Here is a 15,500-nt window from a genome sequence, read left to right on the forward strand (position 1 = left end):
AGTGTTTTCACAGTGGTCACATTCTACAATAACTTACTTTTAAATGCATTAAAGATACCTCTAAAAGATAGACTGGGGAAAGGTTAGTGGGTAGATTCATAAGAAGGGGTGGTAAAACAAATATTACAAAACATTGATGATCAAAAATTGGTTAACATAGGCATTGGGTATATGGACTCTCACTCATAATATAAAATGATTATATTTAAATATAGGGAAAATAATTTATTGGACTTAGGGAAATGGATGTGAAGAGAGTGTTACTTTTTTTAAAGCATGAGGATTTAGGGTTTTCAAAGTAGGTAATAATTTTTTACCTCAATTCTGACATTTTTATGCTTGTTTCAGTTTTATTTTAAGGTACCTATACACACCGGAGAACAATTTCTGTGCATAAACATGTCTATTCAACAACTTTGCTTTTGGCATAACAGGAAAAAATAGCACTCACAGATATATAATGTAAGAAAGATGAGAATCCTTTCTCATAGTTCTGTGGCTGAGAAAATTCAAGACTCAGCTGTCTGGCTCTTGGGGTCAGCTGAGGGCTTGCTTTCTGGTTCGCCACCATCACTTACTCCTTTTACTCTGAACTCTTATGTCAAAAAACTAGGAAAAAAAAAACCAAACAAGCATATAAAGCAAACCCTGTTCCCCCCTTTTTTCGTCATTCTTTCTGAGAGCTGTACCGTCTTCTTAATTAAAACTTTGGACAGATGTTATCACTTTCTAATGTATTTTTATTTTAAATATTTTTATTTGAAAAATTATCATACAATGATTAGATTTTAAGGCATTTAACAATAGTTCAGGTACTTTGAAAGGTGTCTGAAAAGAAAAGCTTATGAGTTGGAATTTCTTATAGCCAGGAACTCGACTCAGATGTTAGGACACACTCTGGAGAAGTGCCATAAAAGATAAGGATCTTATCTTTTATAGTTTTTAAATAATAGCTTATACTATCAGAAAAGGTAAGGAGGAGGGGGAGGTGGAAGAAGGAAAGAGAGAAAGGGGAAGAAAGAGAGAGAGAAAAGGATGAGGGAGAAAGAGGGGAATGCAAAAGGATGCGAAGAAGGGAGGGAGGAAGAAGGGAGGAAAAGAAAATGGGGGAGGGAAAAAGAGAAGAAGGAAGGGAGGGATGGAGAGAGACAAAGACACACACCAAGAATCCTGTGTATAAAGAACTACATATGTCAAAACATACTCTATTTTGTGAGTAGAACTCACAGTAAGCCATACAAAAGAGTCTACTAGACTCTCCCCTAGACTACTCAAGTAACTGGAATATAAAAACCCAAGGAATTAATTCATCCAAAGTAGCAAATTGAGACCCTGGTCAGTGAACCCAGGCTTTCTACTGTTTTAATCAGTTGGTTATATGGCTCTGCTTTAAGACAAGTACATAAAATTGCATCTTACATAGTATTATGCCTTTGTGTATTTTCTAGAAATTGACAGTCAATTTGTACCAGATCTCTCTGTCAGATAGACTGGATATACATAAACAGAATCAGACACTGGTACACAATGGCTTGAAATATGTCTCAGTTATCCATGGAAAACCGAAATGCATAGAATGTCCTTTGAATTTTCACAAAGAGAACAGAGTGGTATAACGAACAAGACGTCTCACATTGACACAGACAACACTGAAGAAGTTACATAGCTCCCTACTTAGCATCCTTCAGCTGAAACTTGGGAATTTAAAACAAACTAATTAAAAAAAAAAAAAAGAATCTGTTTCCCCCAGAGCTTAGAAAATTCCTTACAATTGTAAATAACCCAGTCTTATCCCAGATGAAGTTTAGTCTGTCTAGAACAGAGAGTAGGCTATTTTAGAGCCCTATCTCTGTGAGTATTGTTTTATACTGTTGAGTGGTGTTTTAGATTTTTTTTCCCTTAAAGAGATTAGAATCACATTTATTTTTCTGGTTAGGAAGAGAAAGAGGAAGAGAAGGAGGAGGAGGAGGAGGAGGAAGAAGACGACTTACAAACTTTGATTTTGAAAAACCTAGGAATCCAAGGAGGATCCTTGACCAAAGGCCATTCATCTTTGTAGATGGCAGACCAACCAAGTTGAAGTTGATGATGGGCCATGATGGGGAAACCAAGGGATATAGAGGAAACATCTTGGTATTTGTTTGCACATAGAAAGCAGACAAGAATCCCTAAGTTTTTCTAGAGTTTGGTTAAGATTGTTTCTATTGGACACTTTTCAAAACAGATGTTGTCAGTCATGAGGAATGTAACTTCCTATCGAGCACCCTAACAGGCTTTAGTTGTAAAATTAACTCTTCTGCAACTTCTTGTCTTGACCTTTATAAACTTATGAAGCAGGAGCCAATTAAAGAGTATAGAGTCTCTGCTAAAAATAATCACTTGGCTAAGGAGTAATTGATTGCAGCCATAGTCTAGTCTAACCGTAATTAGATACCTAGAGGTCCAGCTGTCAATTAACTCTAGTCCTTCCTAGTGGTAATAAAACCATTTATCTTATCTTTTTCTCTGCTACTTAAGAAGGTATGATCTAAAAATTGCATCTTTAAAATCGAGTTAAGGAGCTTGGAGTGTAGCTCAGTGATGGAGTACTTCCTAGTAATGTAAGAGGCACTGAGTTCAAGTTTATCCTGAAAAGGGGGAGGGAGGATTCAAGTTAAGAACAGAAGAATTGACCAACATTTCCCCAATTTTGCAGCATACATAAATTAGCATGTCTGTGTCAGGAGGCCCTTCCTTGTTTGTTCTGATGTTTTGGGATGTGTAAGGGATACTGATGTGTTCTTCAAAAGAACAGGATGTTGACTGGGGTGTTCTAACATCTAGGGACACAATGCTACTAAAGTCAGTTCTGTGGTTTTATTACTGTCTTGTGACCCCTCTAATTTTCTCCCATGTTTTCTTCCTATATTTTAGGTCATTTGGTGTTAGAGCCTTTATATGTTTACAGTGGTTCTGTTTACCTTCTGGGCTGATATTGTTTCATCAAGAAACATTCTCCTTTGTCTCTGGAAAGTTTTTGCTTTAAATCACTGATATCATATCTCTTCTATACTTCTGTTTCCACTCATACAGCATATTCTGTTGGTCCTGGTATATCTTCTGTTGATGCCTGGGCCTCTCTGCTGCCAATGCTGGGGGTTGGGTGATGTGTTAGTTAAAAGGAGGCAATGCATAATCGTGAGATATTTTATTATAGGAAAGAGAAAATAGGCTGGTCACAACCATGGAGAGAGAGAGAGAAAGGAGGAGGAGGAGAGGAGAAGTAAACAGAGGGCAAGAAAAGAAGAGAGCAAGAGAGGAAGAAGACAAGAGAGAACAAAGAGCAAGAGAGAGAGGAGGGGGCAAACTGTCCCTTATATTTTGAGGTGGGGCTATCTGTTTGTGGGGCAGGCCATGCCTGGCTGTGGTCAGATGACTGGGGGTAGGGTCCAGCTAGAATGCTGGGAGCTTGGGGCATTGTCTATGTGACAGAGCACATATCTCCTGCAGGGAGGGGGTTGTGAGAGGTTTTGACTGAAACAGGAGCCAGGGTCCCAGGAGTCATGGCCAAATTCCTTTCATCCCTTGCAGGCAGAAATCTCCCATTGGGGCTTCAGGGTTCAAGACCTATACTCGACTGGGCCCAGGCTGCCTGAACAGACCACTGCCCTACAATATTCTTTGTATTTTTCCTCTCTTTCACTTCAAGTTTGTGTGCTTATATCTAAAGCTAGTTTCTTTTAATTTTTAGTCATTTTCACACATACATGTTATGTTTTGTTTCCATCCTTCATCTCCCATGCCCTACTGTCCTCTCAGGTTAATTTCTTAACTGTGTATTATTAGGGTCTTGATTTATTGTGTTTTCTTATGTATTGTTTATGTCCCTTCTGTCACCCAGTGTTTTTTGATTGGATAATTTAATCAGTTAAACTACAAAGTACTTATTAACGGGAAAGTGTTTACTATTGGCATTTTGTTGCTTGTTTTTGTTGGACTATAATACAGTTCTCTGCTGTCTCTTCCTTTCTGTTTGTTGGTGTTTTGGTTTGGTTTGGTTTGGTTTTTGTGTTTGTTTGTTTGTTTTGTTTTGGTATGCTTTGATTCCTCTGTGTGTGTGTGTGTGTGTGTGTGTGTGAGTGTGTTTCCTATAGGTGTTATGTGTTTGGTATTTATAAGTAACTATCACAGGTACCTAATCTTGTAACATTTTTAAACAAACCATTGTAGATATTAGTTGCATTAATGAGAATCAGCTTTGGATGTAAAGAGAAATCTTTGCTGCAGAATGGAGCTTTTCCAGAATGGACTTCGAGACGGAGGCAAAGCTGCTGTGGACTACTTCATGGAGTCCCGGAATTTCCAGTTTACTGAGGCAACTATGCTGAATGGCTCAGGCTGTCCTAGCTCTCCTTCACTCACTCAGATTTCCATGGAAAATCTATGATTTGGAAATTCCTGAGGTTGTATGTGAAGGGATTGGTGGTAAGCATGTGAAGGACTGGTGGCAAGCATGTGAAGGACTGGTGGCAAGCATGTGAAGGACTGGTGGCAAGCATGTGAAGGACTGGGGATTAGTGGTAAGCATGTGAAGGATTGGGGATTGGCAGTAAGCATGTGAAGGACTGGTGGTAAGCATGTGAAAGACTGGATCCAGCTGGCACTTCTGCTGCCTACTGTTTTGAAGGCCATGCTCAGGGGCCAAAGGGGCTCTGAACACTAAATTCTTACCTTGCTTTCCAGTGATGTTATCTTTAGACAGACTGTCAAGGAGCTGAGTAGTTTTAATGTGTGTGTGTGTGTGTGTGTGTGTGTGTGTGTGTGTGTGTGTGTTCCTTGAGTCTTGTTTATTTGTCTTTTGCCTATTTACTCTGTAAAGAGAGAGAGAGATAGGGTGTGGAGTTGGGTTGGCTGGAAGGTAAGGAGGATCTGGAAGGAATCGAAAGGGCCACGGTCAAAATAATGTACACGGGAAAATGCCATTAATAAAAGGAAATAAACAAAGATCAACAACAAAAAGCTAAGTCATTGTAATAGAAACTACCAAGGGAAGAAAAGAAAAGCATGATTTCCTAGTTTAATCCTTATACACTTCACTCTCAGCTATATTGCTTGACAGGTTAACCACTTTGGCTGAGCCAGTCTTCATTCAAGCTGATTTTCATTTTATAAGACAGGAATATAACTGGTACTATTTCCGTGTATGACACATGTCCAAAACTGCAAAGTGCAAGAGAAAATCACACAGATATTTCAACAATACTGTTCACCAAAAAAATCAGAGAGAGAAGCAGAGGCACACACACACACACACACACACACACACAGAGAGAGAGAGAGAGACAGAGAGACAGAGAGAGACAGAGAGAGCACTTTGCCTTGTGGCAGGCTTTCAATATGAATGCATGGATCCATTCACATCTTGTACCTGGAACAAGCTTGTTGACATTGGAGAATCATGTTTAAAAGTCCACTTAATGTGAGAAGACATTTACTAATGTTATTCCAGTGTCACCACTGTGACTCAGAATTGGAAACAGCAAAGGTGAAAACTCACACATTGTCGTGGGTTAACAAATCCATGTCCCCCTTAGTTGATTTCCTCCTCAGTGGGAATCATGTTCCAAAGCCTTGACCTGTTTTCAGTTTCAGAATACATGAACAGGTTCCTGTAGATTTGGTATGCAAAATAAATCTCTACCATTGTGAAAGCTTAGAATCAGACTCTTTTTTTTTTTTTCCCCCGAGACAGGATTTCTCTGTATAGCCCTGGATGGCTGTCCTGGAACTCACTCTGTAGACCAGGCTGGCCTCGAACTCAGAAATCTGCCTGCCTCTGCCTCCCAAGTGCTGGGATTAAAGGCATATGCCACCACCGCCTGGCTCAGACTTTTTTTTTAAGACCCCTGTATGACCAGCTTTTAATTATAAATAAGTAATACAAAAATTTAAAATAACCTTTTTTAAAAGAAACTTAATCACATAATTTATATTTTCATACAATATACTTTTATTTATTTTTCTTATATATTTTCTTTATTTACCTTTCAAATGATATCCCCTTTCTTGGTTTCCCCTCTGAAAAAAACCCCTATTCCCTCTTCCCTTCCCCTGCTCACCAACCAACCCTCTCCCACTTCCTGGCTCTGGCATTCCCCTACACTGGGGCATAGAACTTTGACAGGACCAAGGGCCTCTCCTCCCAGTGATGACTGACTAGGCCATCCTCTGCTACATATGCAGTTGGAGCCATGAGTCCTACCATGTGTACTCTTTGATTGGTGGTTGAGTTCCAAGGAGTTCTGAGGGTCAGGCTCTTGTTAATAAGTAAATTATAAGAAATCCCATGACTGCATTTATTCTGTTTAATGATCTATTTTTTAAAAAAAACAACATGGGAATTATATTATATTCTAAAGATAAAATAACACACACTATATGATTTTATAGTCATCTAAAAACAAAATCGTATACACACACACACACACATACACGAGAGAGAGAGAGAGAGAGATATTAAATAACCACATCATCTAGATAATAATACTCCCTCAAGAGCCACATGCTACCTAACAAAACCCCAATACCAATCATGAGAAACCTCCTTAGTTGTTGGTCAGAGGACTCCATGGGACTTCAACAGAATGAAGACCATGCTTGTGCTGCAAACCTAGTTAACCACCTGTGAGGTTCTCAGAAGAGAACCTACCCTTGCCACTTTCCTAAACAAATATCAATTCCTAACTGTCTTCTAAGTACTTACACTACCAGACAGACAAAGCTTTCTCTGCTTATCTATAACCCAACCCCTATTCCTGCAGTCAGAGAACATAGCAGAGGAGGAGTGGGAAAGACTGCCATAGCCAGATCAAGGGCATCTGCCATGAGATTGTGTCTTCTAGAAATGACTAGATCTACATGAAATCTCAAAATTGTGGCTTCTTAACAAAGATCTAAACAATGGCATCACCAGTTGACATGCCAACAGCTGAGACAGGGAGACTTAGTCTTCCGCCGGGGGTAAGCCCCATAAATTGGTCATCTAATCTCAAATGGTCAGCCCAGAGACATATACACACAAGAAACATTAACCAGACTCAGTAGACTGTAGTTATATATTTATTCATGTGAATAAATATATACATATGTATACATATACATATATATGGGCTATGAGTTTAAAAAAGAGATATGAGGGGAGTTAGAGGCAGGAGAAGGAAAAGGGGAAATGATGTAAATATATTTTAATTAAAAATAAAATAAAATCTACTTATTCCCTTTAAAAACCTACTATTTTTCTTTAAGCTAGATGCAACTATCAAATGTCCTTAGTATGTATCAATAGATCAATAGCTAATTAGAAAATCAGTAAGCTGCAGCATGAACCTGGCTGCCTGTGGCAGAGTACTGTCAATGTAACTGTTCTTAAAACATGGCGGAAATTTAAAGACAAGCACAATTGGTGCACCAGTAAAGCTTATTACAAGATTGTGAAGAAGTTGAAAATATTCCCCTCTGCACAGCACATTCTTATAGTTTAAAAATAGACAAAGGAATGATTAGCAAGTGAACCCTCTCATCTATAGCTGGAGAAAGAGAAGAAAGAGACAGTCTCATGTATGCCTGATGTTCACAGGGAAGATACATTTCCACACAACAGACGCCCGGGATGGCTGTGTTAGATTCATTAGTGGTGATTATCTGATCACTGATTATTCTTTAACACTAATTACATCAACCTCCTCCATCATTTTCCTAGAAGCAATCTGACATTCTTACTCGTTGTAAGGCATGGTTAATTTTTATGCCAGGAATTAGTTCTAGAATTTTTTGATATTGCTGGAATCACTGAATAGCATCCACAGATCACACAACAAGAGTTGCAATTGTGAAGAGGATAGATAAATGTCACCATTCATAACAGATCTCCCATCACGTGCAAGTTGCATAGTGTAATTACACAAGATTATTAGAAATTTCTTCCAAAGGGTTCTTGAGTGACTGCCAGACAACCCCTCTGTCTTCAGAGTATCAGTAACCTTGCACACATCTCCACTCCACGTACTTGCTAAGAGTTAGAGGAGTTGCATAAACACAGTCACCCTGAATTGGGAAGCCACAAAAATACAAGTGAGTAGAATCCTCTCTACAATAAATTGGATCATGAAGAGGATACCTGTGAACTTCTGCAGTACATAAAATAGAAATGTAAAACAGGAAATGAGGTAAGCCAGATTAGGAATCCAAGGACCATGAAAAGATCCTACAAATTCCCTACAAAATAGGAAAAGCTTCTTCCACATCAAATAATTTTTAAATATCCTATATGGATAAGAGACAGAAACTGTCCCAACCATATGGAATTTCAACATGAGAAAGCCAGTAATGAAGTAAAATCACTTCTAAAATGGATTTGCTGCAAGACAAGTCTTTTATCTATACACTTGTAAGTTCTCAGGAAAATTAAAAGTTAGTATAGCAATTTAAAAAGTGTGAAGCATAGTCTCTAGGAGAGGCTCCAAGGCCTGACACTGTTACTGATGCTCTGGTGTGATTACAGACAGGAGCCTAGCATGACTGCCCTCTGAGACACCCAACAAGCAGCTGACTCAGACAGACAGATACTTACACCCAACCAAAGGTCTGAAGTTGGGGAGCCCTGTTGTTGAAAGAGGGAAAGGCTGGAAGAAGTTGAGGATGAGGGTGACACCATAAGAAGACCAGCAGTCTCAACTGACCTGGACCCCTGAGATCTCTGACACTGAGCCATCAACCAGCCAGCATACACCAGAGGACTACCTGGTCTGGCCTCAGTGAAAGAAGATGCACCTAACCCTCCAAGGACTTGAGACCCCCCAGGGAGTGGGAAGGTCAGGTGGAATGGGGGGGTTAAGGACATCTTCTTTGAGAAGGGTACAGGGAGAAAGAGGAGGAGGAGAACGACTGGACTGTAAAAAAAAAAAAAAAGAGGATTAAAGATAATTGTCTTAGTCAGGGTTTCTATTCCTGCACAAACATCATGACCAAGAAGCAAGTTGGGGAAGAAAGGGTTTATTCAGCTTACTTTCACAATGTTGTTCATCACCAAAGGAAGTCAGGACTGGAACTCAAGCAGGTCAGGAAGCAGGAGCTGATGTAGAGGCCATGGAGGGATGTTCCTTTCTGGCTTGCTTCCCCTGGCTTGCTCAGCCTGTTCTCTTATAGAACCCAAGACTTCCAGCCCAGGGATGGCACCACCCACAAGGGGCCCTACCCCCTTGATCACTAATTGAGAAAATGCCCCACAGCTGGATCTCATGGAGGCACTTCCCCAATTGAAGCTCCCTTCTCTGTGATAACTCCAATCTGTGTCAAGTTGGCACACAAAACCAGCCAGTACAATAGTACTGCTTGCTATATAGTAGTAGTAGTAGTAGTAGTAGTAGTAGTAGTAGTAGTAGTAGTAATAGTAGTAGTAATGATGATGATGATGATGATGATGATGATGATGATGATGATGATGATGATGATAATAATAATAATAATAATAATAGAAATGTCCTCCTTAGTCTCATGCATTGACACACTTTGACCATTTGTGGTGCTATTGGTGAAGGTTCTGAGAAAGTACTCCACTCAGGGCAGGCTTTGAGGTTTATAATATGAACTGGCTCCCATCCTACTTCTCTCTCCCTCATGCTCACTCTCGTGCTTGCTCTCTCTGTCCTCTCCTCTCACTGTTTAATATACAGCAGGCAGGAGGAAGCATTTAAATTTCTTTTCAGACTTTTGCAAAACTATTCCCATTATCTGTTCTTGCATATACGCCTTTGAAATCATTTTTTAAAGTAGAATTGCTAATAAATTTGGCTGAGATCCTTGTTGGAATTTTACTACTGCTACTTAGCAATTTTGAAACTCAAGTGTATAACTAAATGACAAGGAGAATGTAGAAAGATGACAGAGGATCAATGTTACCTTTATTCTAAAAGTTCTGCATTTCCTCTTATGACATCTATTTATTTATTCAGTTATTTATTTATTATGTTATACCAGATACATTTTACTGTTATAACTAACCTGCCCAGAATTACATATATAACAATAAAACAAACCACTGATTTCACTATGCATTTGGCTGAAGTATGGACATAGCGCTAAGTATAGACTTACTGCTAAGATGAGTCCAAACCCAGGAAAAGATGACTATTCATAGTAGTCAACAAAGGGTGGATTGTGGACAATCCACAGGACAATTATTATACATTCATTTTCTTATACTTGTAAGAGTTGAATAATATTTTCTCTAGGTCTGGCCATTATATAATAGTGTTAATATATTTTAAAATCTTAATTGTGTCATTCAATACTTTGGATTTCCAACTTCTCAAATCTCTGAATATGAAATAATATGAAGCATTGCATGTATTGTCTACATTCTATGTATAATTTAAATATAGAGTGCTACTCAATGATATAAGAACCATTAGTCCCCGAGTTACAACCATGAAGGGAGGAAAAAAAGGCACGCCACAGGTACAAAGCACTGCATAGTTGAGGTTTTAATCCATAAGTACCTGATTCCTTGACCTCCACATATTCCCATACACAAAAATGATGCAGAACAAACTACAGTGGCACACGTGCTAGGCGAAGTCAGATACAGAGGCCTACTGCTAAAGTGCCAGTTCACTCCCACTTATGAGTCTGTCTGTTACGGTTTGAAGAACATTTTAATCCCAGCGTCAATAAACAATGAACGTTCCCAGTAGAACAGTGGGCATGTTGTTTATCAGGGACTTTAGGCCTTCAGTAAGGTCTTAGAGTTTCTTTTTGTAGAGAATCTTGTGAAACTATGCCCAAAGATTTCCACAAGAACTTAGGCAGAGTTACTCCACTATGACTCCACTATGGTTTTGTTCATGTTTTGCAGCGTCATTCTCTTGTATATTAGTTTGAATCTGGACACTTAGCTGAGCTACCATAAAGATTTTTAGAATTGCATTTAAAAGGGGCTGGGATTTTTTCTAAAAGCATGGAACAGTTACACAAGTAAAAAAAAATCATCTACTTAATGAACACTCTAGAAACAAATATACAAAAATAAATTATTGTGACAAAGAGATTGAGGAGCACATCATCTATGTGCTGGTTGCCTGTTGGCTGCTCTAGGTCTGCCTTCCACCCTTAGAGCTTTTTAGGTTTTACACAGTGAGTTTATTCAGACAAAATAGCTGTATTTTGAAAATGGATCTAATTCAGTGATGTCAAAATGTTAAGCCTGTTTGCATATATGCAAATGATTAATAACTTTTTAAAAGTTAAAAAAAAAAACTTTCTCTCCATTAAGTATAGCCACACAGCAGCAGGAGAACAGTAGGAGCTACAGTCTTCTTTCAGCAAGGGTCAGAGGTTCTGGGAACCTCCGTGGAGAGCAAGCTCCACAGATGCTGGTCTCCTATTAAAATGGCTCCACACAGCTTCCTATGTACTGCAAATCACTGCGGAAGACCTTCATCATCTACTATTATGTAGTGTTTAGACCACCCTGTTATCTAATGATAGTAGCAGAACGTATGTGTCTGATTATTTTCAGTCTGTGGGTAAGTGATGCAGAACCCATGGATGGGAGATGGAGAAAAAGTATTTGTTTGTGAGTTACACCCTTTCTTTTGTACGGTGATAATTGGATGCTGTTTATGACATGCAACGGTTTGATGCTGTTTATAAGATACAATGAGGTCAACAGAGGCTAAACAGGAAGATGTCTCTGGAGAGCCCAGGTGAGCTACAATGCTTTCATGATGCACTGTTTCCCTGCATCCCCGTGAAAACCTGCCTCTCTTAACTACTGCATGGAGTTGTGAGTCAAGGGGATGATAAATAGTGGCGGTATTATAAACATAGTAATTGTGCTGCGATGAAAAACCAAACCAGCATTGATACTTGACACCACTTGAACTCACCTAGTCTCTTTCCTTCCTAGTTGGAAAGGCTGGAAAACAATGTCTAATGAATCCTTTTCTTTTTCTCCCAGTATTGGTCTGCAAGTACTCCTGGGAGGAAATAAAGACTTCAGACTTCCCAGAAGCCTTTGGCTATAACAAAGGGAAGAAAGGGGCTATTCTTTAGTACAGCATCACAAAACATACTTAATAGCCTGCAGTGGCTACACATTTCATAGCAGAAGGCTCTGAGTCAAGTATACAGCCACTGCACATAGGTGGATGGATCAGCCATACCCCACAAGGAAGCCAGCCCCAAACCCAGAGCTTTCTCAAGATGACAGCCAAACTTTATAAGATAACCCCTATATTCCACTAGACTAGAGTATGAATTCAATAAAAGTCATACTGTCACATTGTATAGGTATGATATAATAGATTGCAAGTGTACTTATATCTAAAAATATACTGTCATGTAATTTATTTTTAAACCTGCCTAGAAGGAATTAGCTAAAGATTACCAAAGATTACTGATCCGTAGAAATTACCTTGTGAAATACTGGATGAGTTATTTTACTTTTTGATGATGATGATGATGATGATGATGATGATGATGATGATGACGACGATGATTCCTTCTTCATAGTGTTACTATGATGTTTACATTTTTTAAAGGTATGTATAGAGTTTAGCATATTATCACAGCACATTGGGTATAAAATTCCAGGCTGTGTCATCCAACTAGGGCATTTCATTTCTCTCTTTAATGTGGAGAACATTCTAAACAAAGTATTGCAATGCCAGCCAGTATTTTTCAAAACAAGCAGAGAGCTTAAACTCGGCAGCCCTGGAAAACATTTTAAATGACTAGTAAATTGCCAAGGGAGCCATCCAGGCAGGCAACCAGAGGAGATAACGTCAGAAGCCAGAGGCACTGCTAGCTCCCAGACGAGCAGCTTGAAGGTTCAGGCAGGATCATGTGCTTTAAATGAATGGAGGTCAAATGCATAACGTGTTTTTTTTTAAATGCTAATAGGAAGATGGGAAGCGGATGCAGGAAAACATGAGAACTGATGAATCACATGATGTTCCCAAGTCCTTGCATTGGAAACACAACCCCATCAAAGTGCTCCAAAAAACAAAATCACACCCTGTGCAGCTCTGTCCAACAAACTAACTCAGAACACACACCAAGAGCTCTCTTCCAGCCACCCTGCCACCCTGCTATAGAGTTTTGCTTACTTCACAAGGCCAGTGAAAGACTGACCCCACTAACTGTCCCAGTGAGAGATGTAGCACAGGACCCTGGGTAGATTGATGGTATAAGAGCCTTGCTCTTTGCTGAGATATCAGAGTAGCCAACTGAATTTCCATAAATAACCCCATTTTAATTTTATACTTCCTGTAATTTTCAGATCCCAAATCTAGAAGAAACTGAGACTAGAATCAAAGTCTGTTCATTAAGCCATTTCTAAAGTGGCTATAAAAGTACCCATTGCTTTCAAAGAAATCATATTTTGTCTTAAGTTCACCCACCATCAGTGGAATAAAAATAGAATAGTGCTGTGGTTTGGATCTTGATGCAGTCAAATCCCCAATCTGTTGAAGGGCCAGTCACCAGCTTGTATCACTACTGAGAGACAGTGGACCATCTAAGGTGGAGCCCAGTGGAAGAAAGTAATTGAATCAGACAGAACGAAATCTCTGAGGCCAAAATAAAACTTTCCTCCTTTTACACTGATTTTCTCAAGTATTTCATGACAGTAATGGAAATCTGACTGTCACAAATAGTGAAATAAAGGGCCTGATTAGGGAATGTAAATTCAAAGAGAATATAACAAAAGTATAAAAAGACAAAGGTTAAAAACAGTGACCTCATTGCAGGAAGCTACCATACACTTTAACTAATTAAACCTTACCATCTTTTCCTTCAGAAACTATCATCTCCATTTTACAGAGCATAAAAGAAAGGTCCCGAGAGATTAAGCAAGCTCTCCAGAGTCACAAACTCACCTGCAGAGGAGCCTGCATTCAAGTTCAGACTTGTCTAAGGAACTTCTAAGTTTCAAGTCACGGCACCAGACCCCCCCCCCCCCCCCAACACACACGCGCTGCTTGTTCGTCCCACAAAATCAAAGACACTTAAACCTGATCGATTGCCTTCTTACCTTATTGTTACCTGTCCACGGTGTTCCCATGCTATGATTCCCATATCAGGAGGCAAAGGTTTAGGAAGAAAGGCACGAGTTTGCTGCTTGCCATGGGCCAGTGATCCTTTCAGTGCTGTCATATTTAATTTGCTTAGTCAATGTAGCTGAGTTTTGAGATAAAGAAATTGAAATCCCATGGTTAAATCACCTGCTGAATTTGATAACTAGATAAAACTGGAATGCCATACAAAACAATCACTACTCCATACTGCTACACACAATCATTCTAAATTTATTCTCTCTCTCTCCCTCTCTCTCTCTCTCTCTCTCTCTCTGTGTGTGTGTGTGTGTGTGTGTGTATGTGTGTGTCTTCCTTCCTTCCTTCCTTCCTTCCTTCCTTCCTTCCTTCCTTCCTTCCTTCCTGTCTGTCTGTGGGCCCCATGGCAGACATGTGGAGGTCAGAGGTCAATAGGGACTGAGCTCAAGTCATTGGGTTTTGTGTCAAGCAGCTTTACCCTCTGAGCCATCTTACTGACACTACAAAATACTAAGGCCAGTGAGATGGCTCAGTTCACAAAGGCACTTGTCACTAATGCTGATGACCTGAGTTCAATACCCAAGACCCGCATAGTGGAAAAAGAGAGTTAACTTAGACAAATTGTCCTCTGACCTCTACACAAACAAGGTGACTTAGGCAGCTCTCTTACATACACACAGACTAACATCATACACAGAACAAACAATATAATGAAAGATGAGAAAATATTAGGTCTTTCAAACGCTGTAGAAATATTGTCTCCAGCCAATATCAAAATCACCAACCCTGCTCAGACAGTCTCAAGCTACTAAGGAAAACTGAATGATAGGAATGTGTCCGCACAAACAGAACAAAAGAGAGACTTTCACTAAATTTGTTTCTGTGTATTTTCTGCAGAAGTCAGAAATAAACATCAAGTTGTTGGATGATAGGATTTTTCCAAATGAATATATCTCAAATGAAAGCACTGTCCACCAGCCAATAGTTAAAAATATTTATGATTGATAACTATAATTACTTATGCAAATATAGCTGAAGTTCTCATCATACTGAATTTTGCACTATGTAAGCCTTTCCAATCAGTAGATTTGTTACAACATGTTTTGTATCAGTAATTATGAAACTGCCATCGTATTAGTACATTTCATTATATTTTCAAGCACCAGCTCTCAGGTTATTAAATTAGACACACTGCCACTGGGAAATCTGGCAATTTATCCCAATTAACAATGACAAAGAGAGATAAAGGAAAATATTGTTTCATGGTCCAAATATATTCAGAAAGTAATGTCTTTAAAGATCTACTTCTACGGGTAATGTTCATGAAGTCAATCCCCACCTATCTCCCCCCTTCCTCTCCCTCTCCCTCTCCCTCTCCCTCTTCCTCTCCCTCTCCCTCTCCCTCTCCCT

Source organism: Mastomys coucha, unplaced genomic scaffold (assembly GCF_008632895.1).
Source record: "Mastomys coucha isolate ucsf_1 unplaced genomic scaffold, UCSF_Mcou_1 pScaffold21, whole genome shotgun sequence".
Taxonomy (NCBI): domain Eukaryota; kingdom Metazoa; phylum Chordata; class Mammalia; order Rodentia; family Muridae; genus Mastomys; species Mastomys coucha.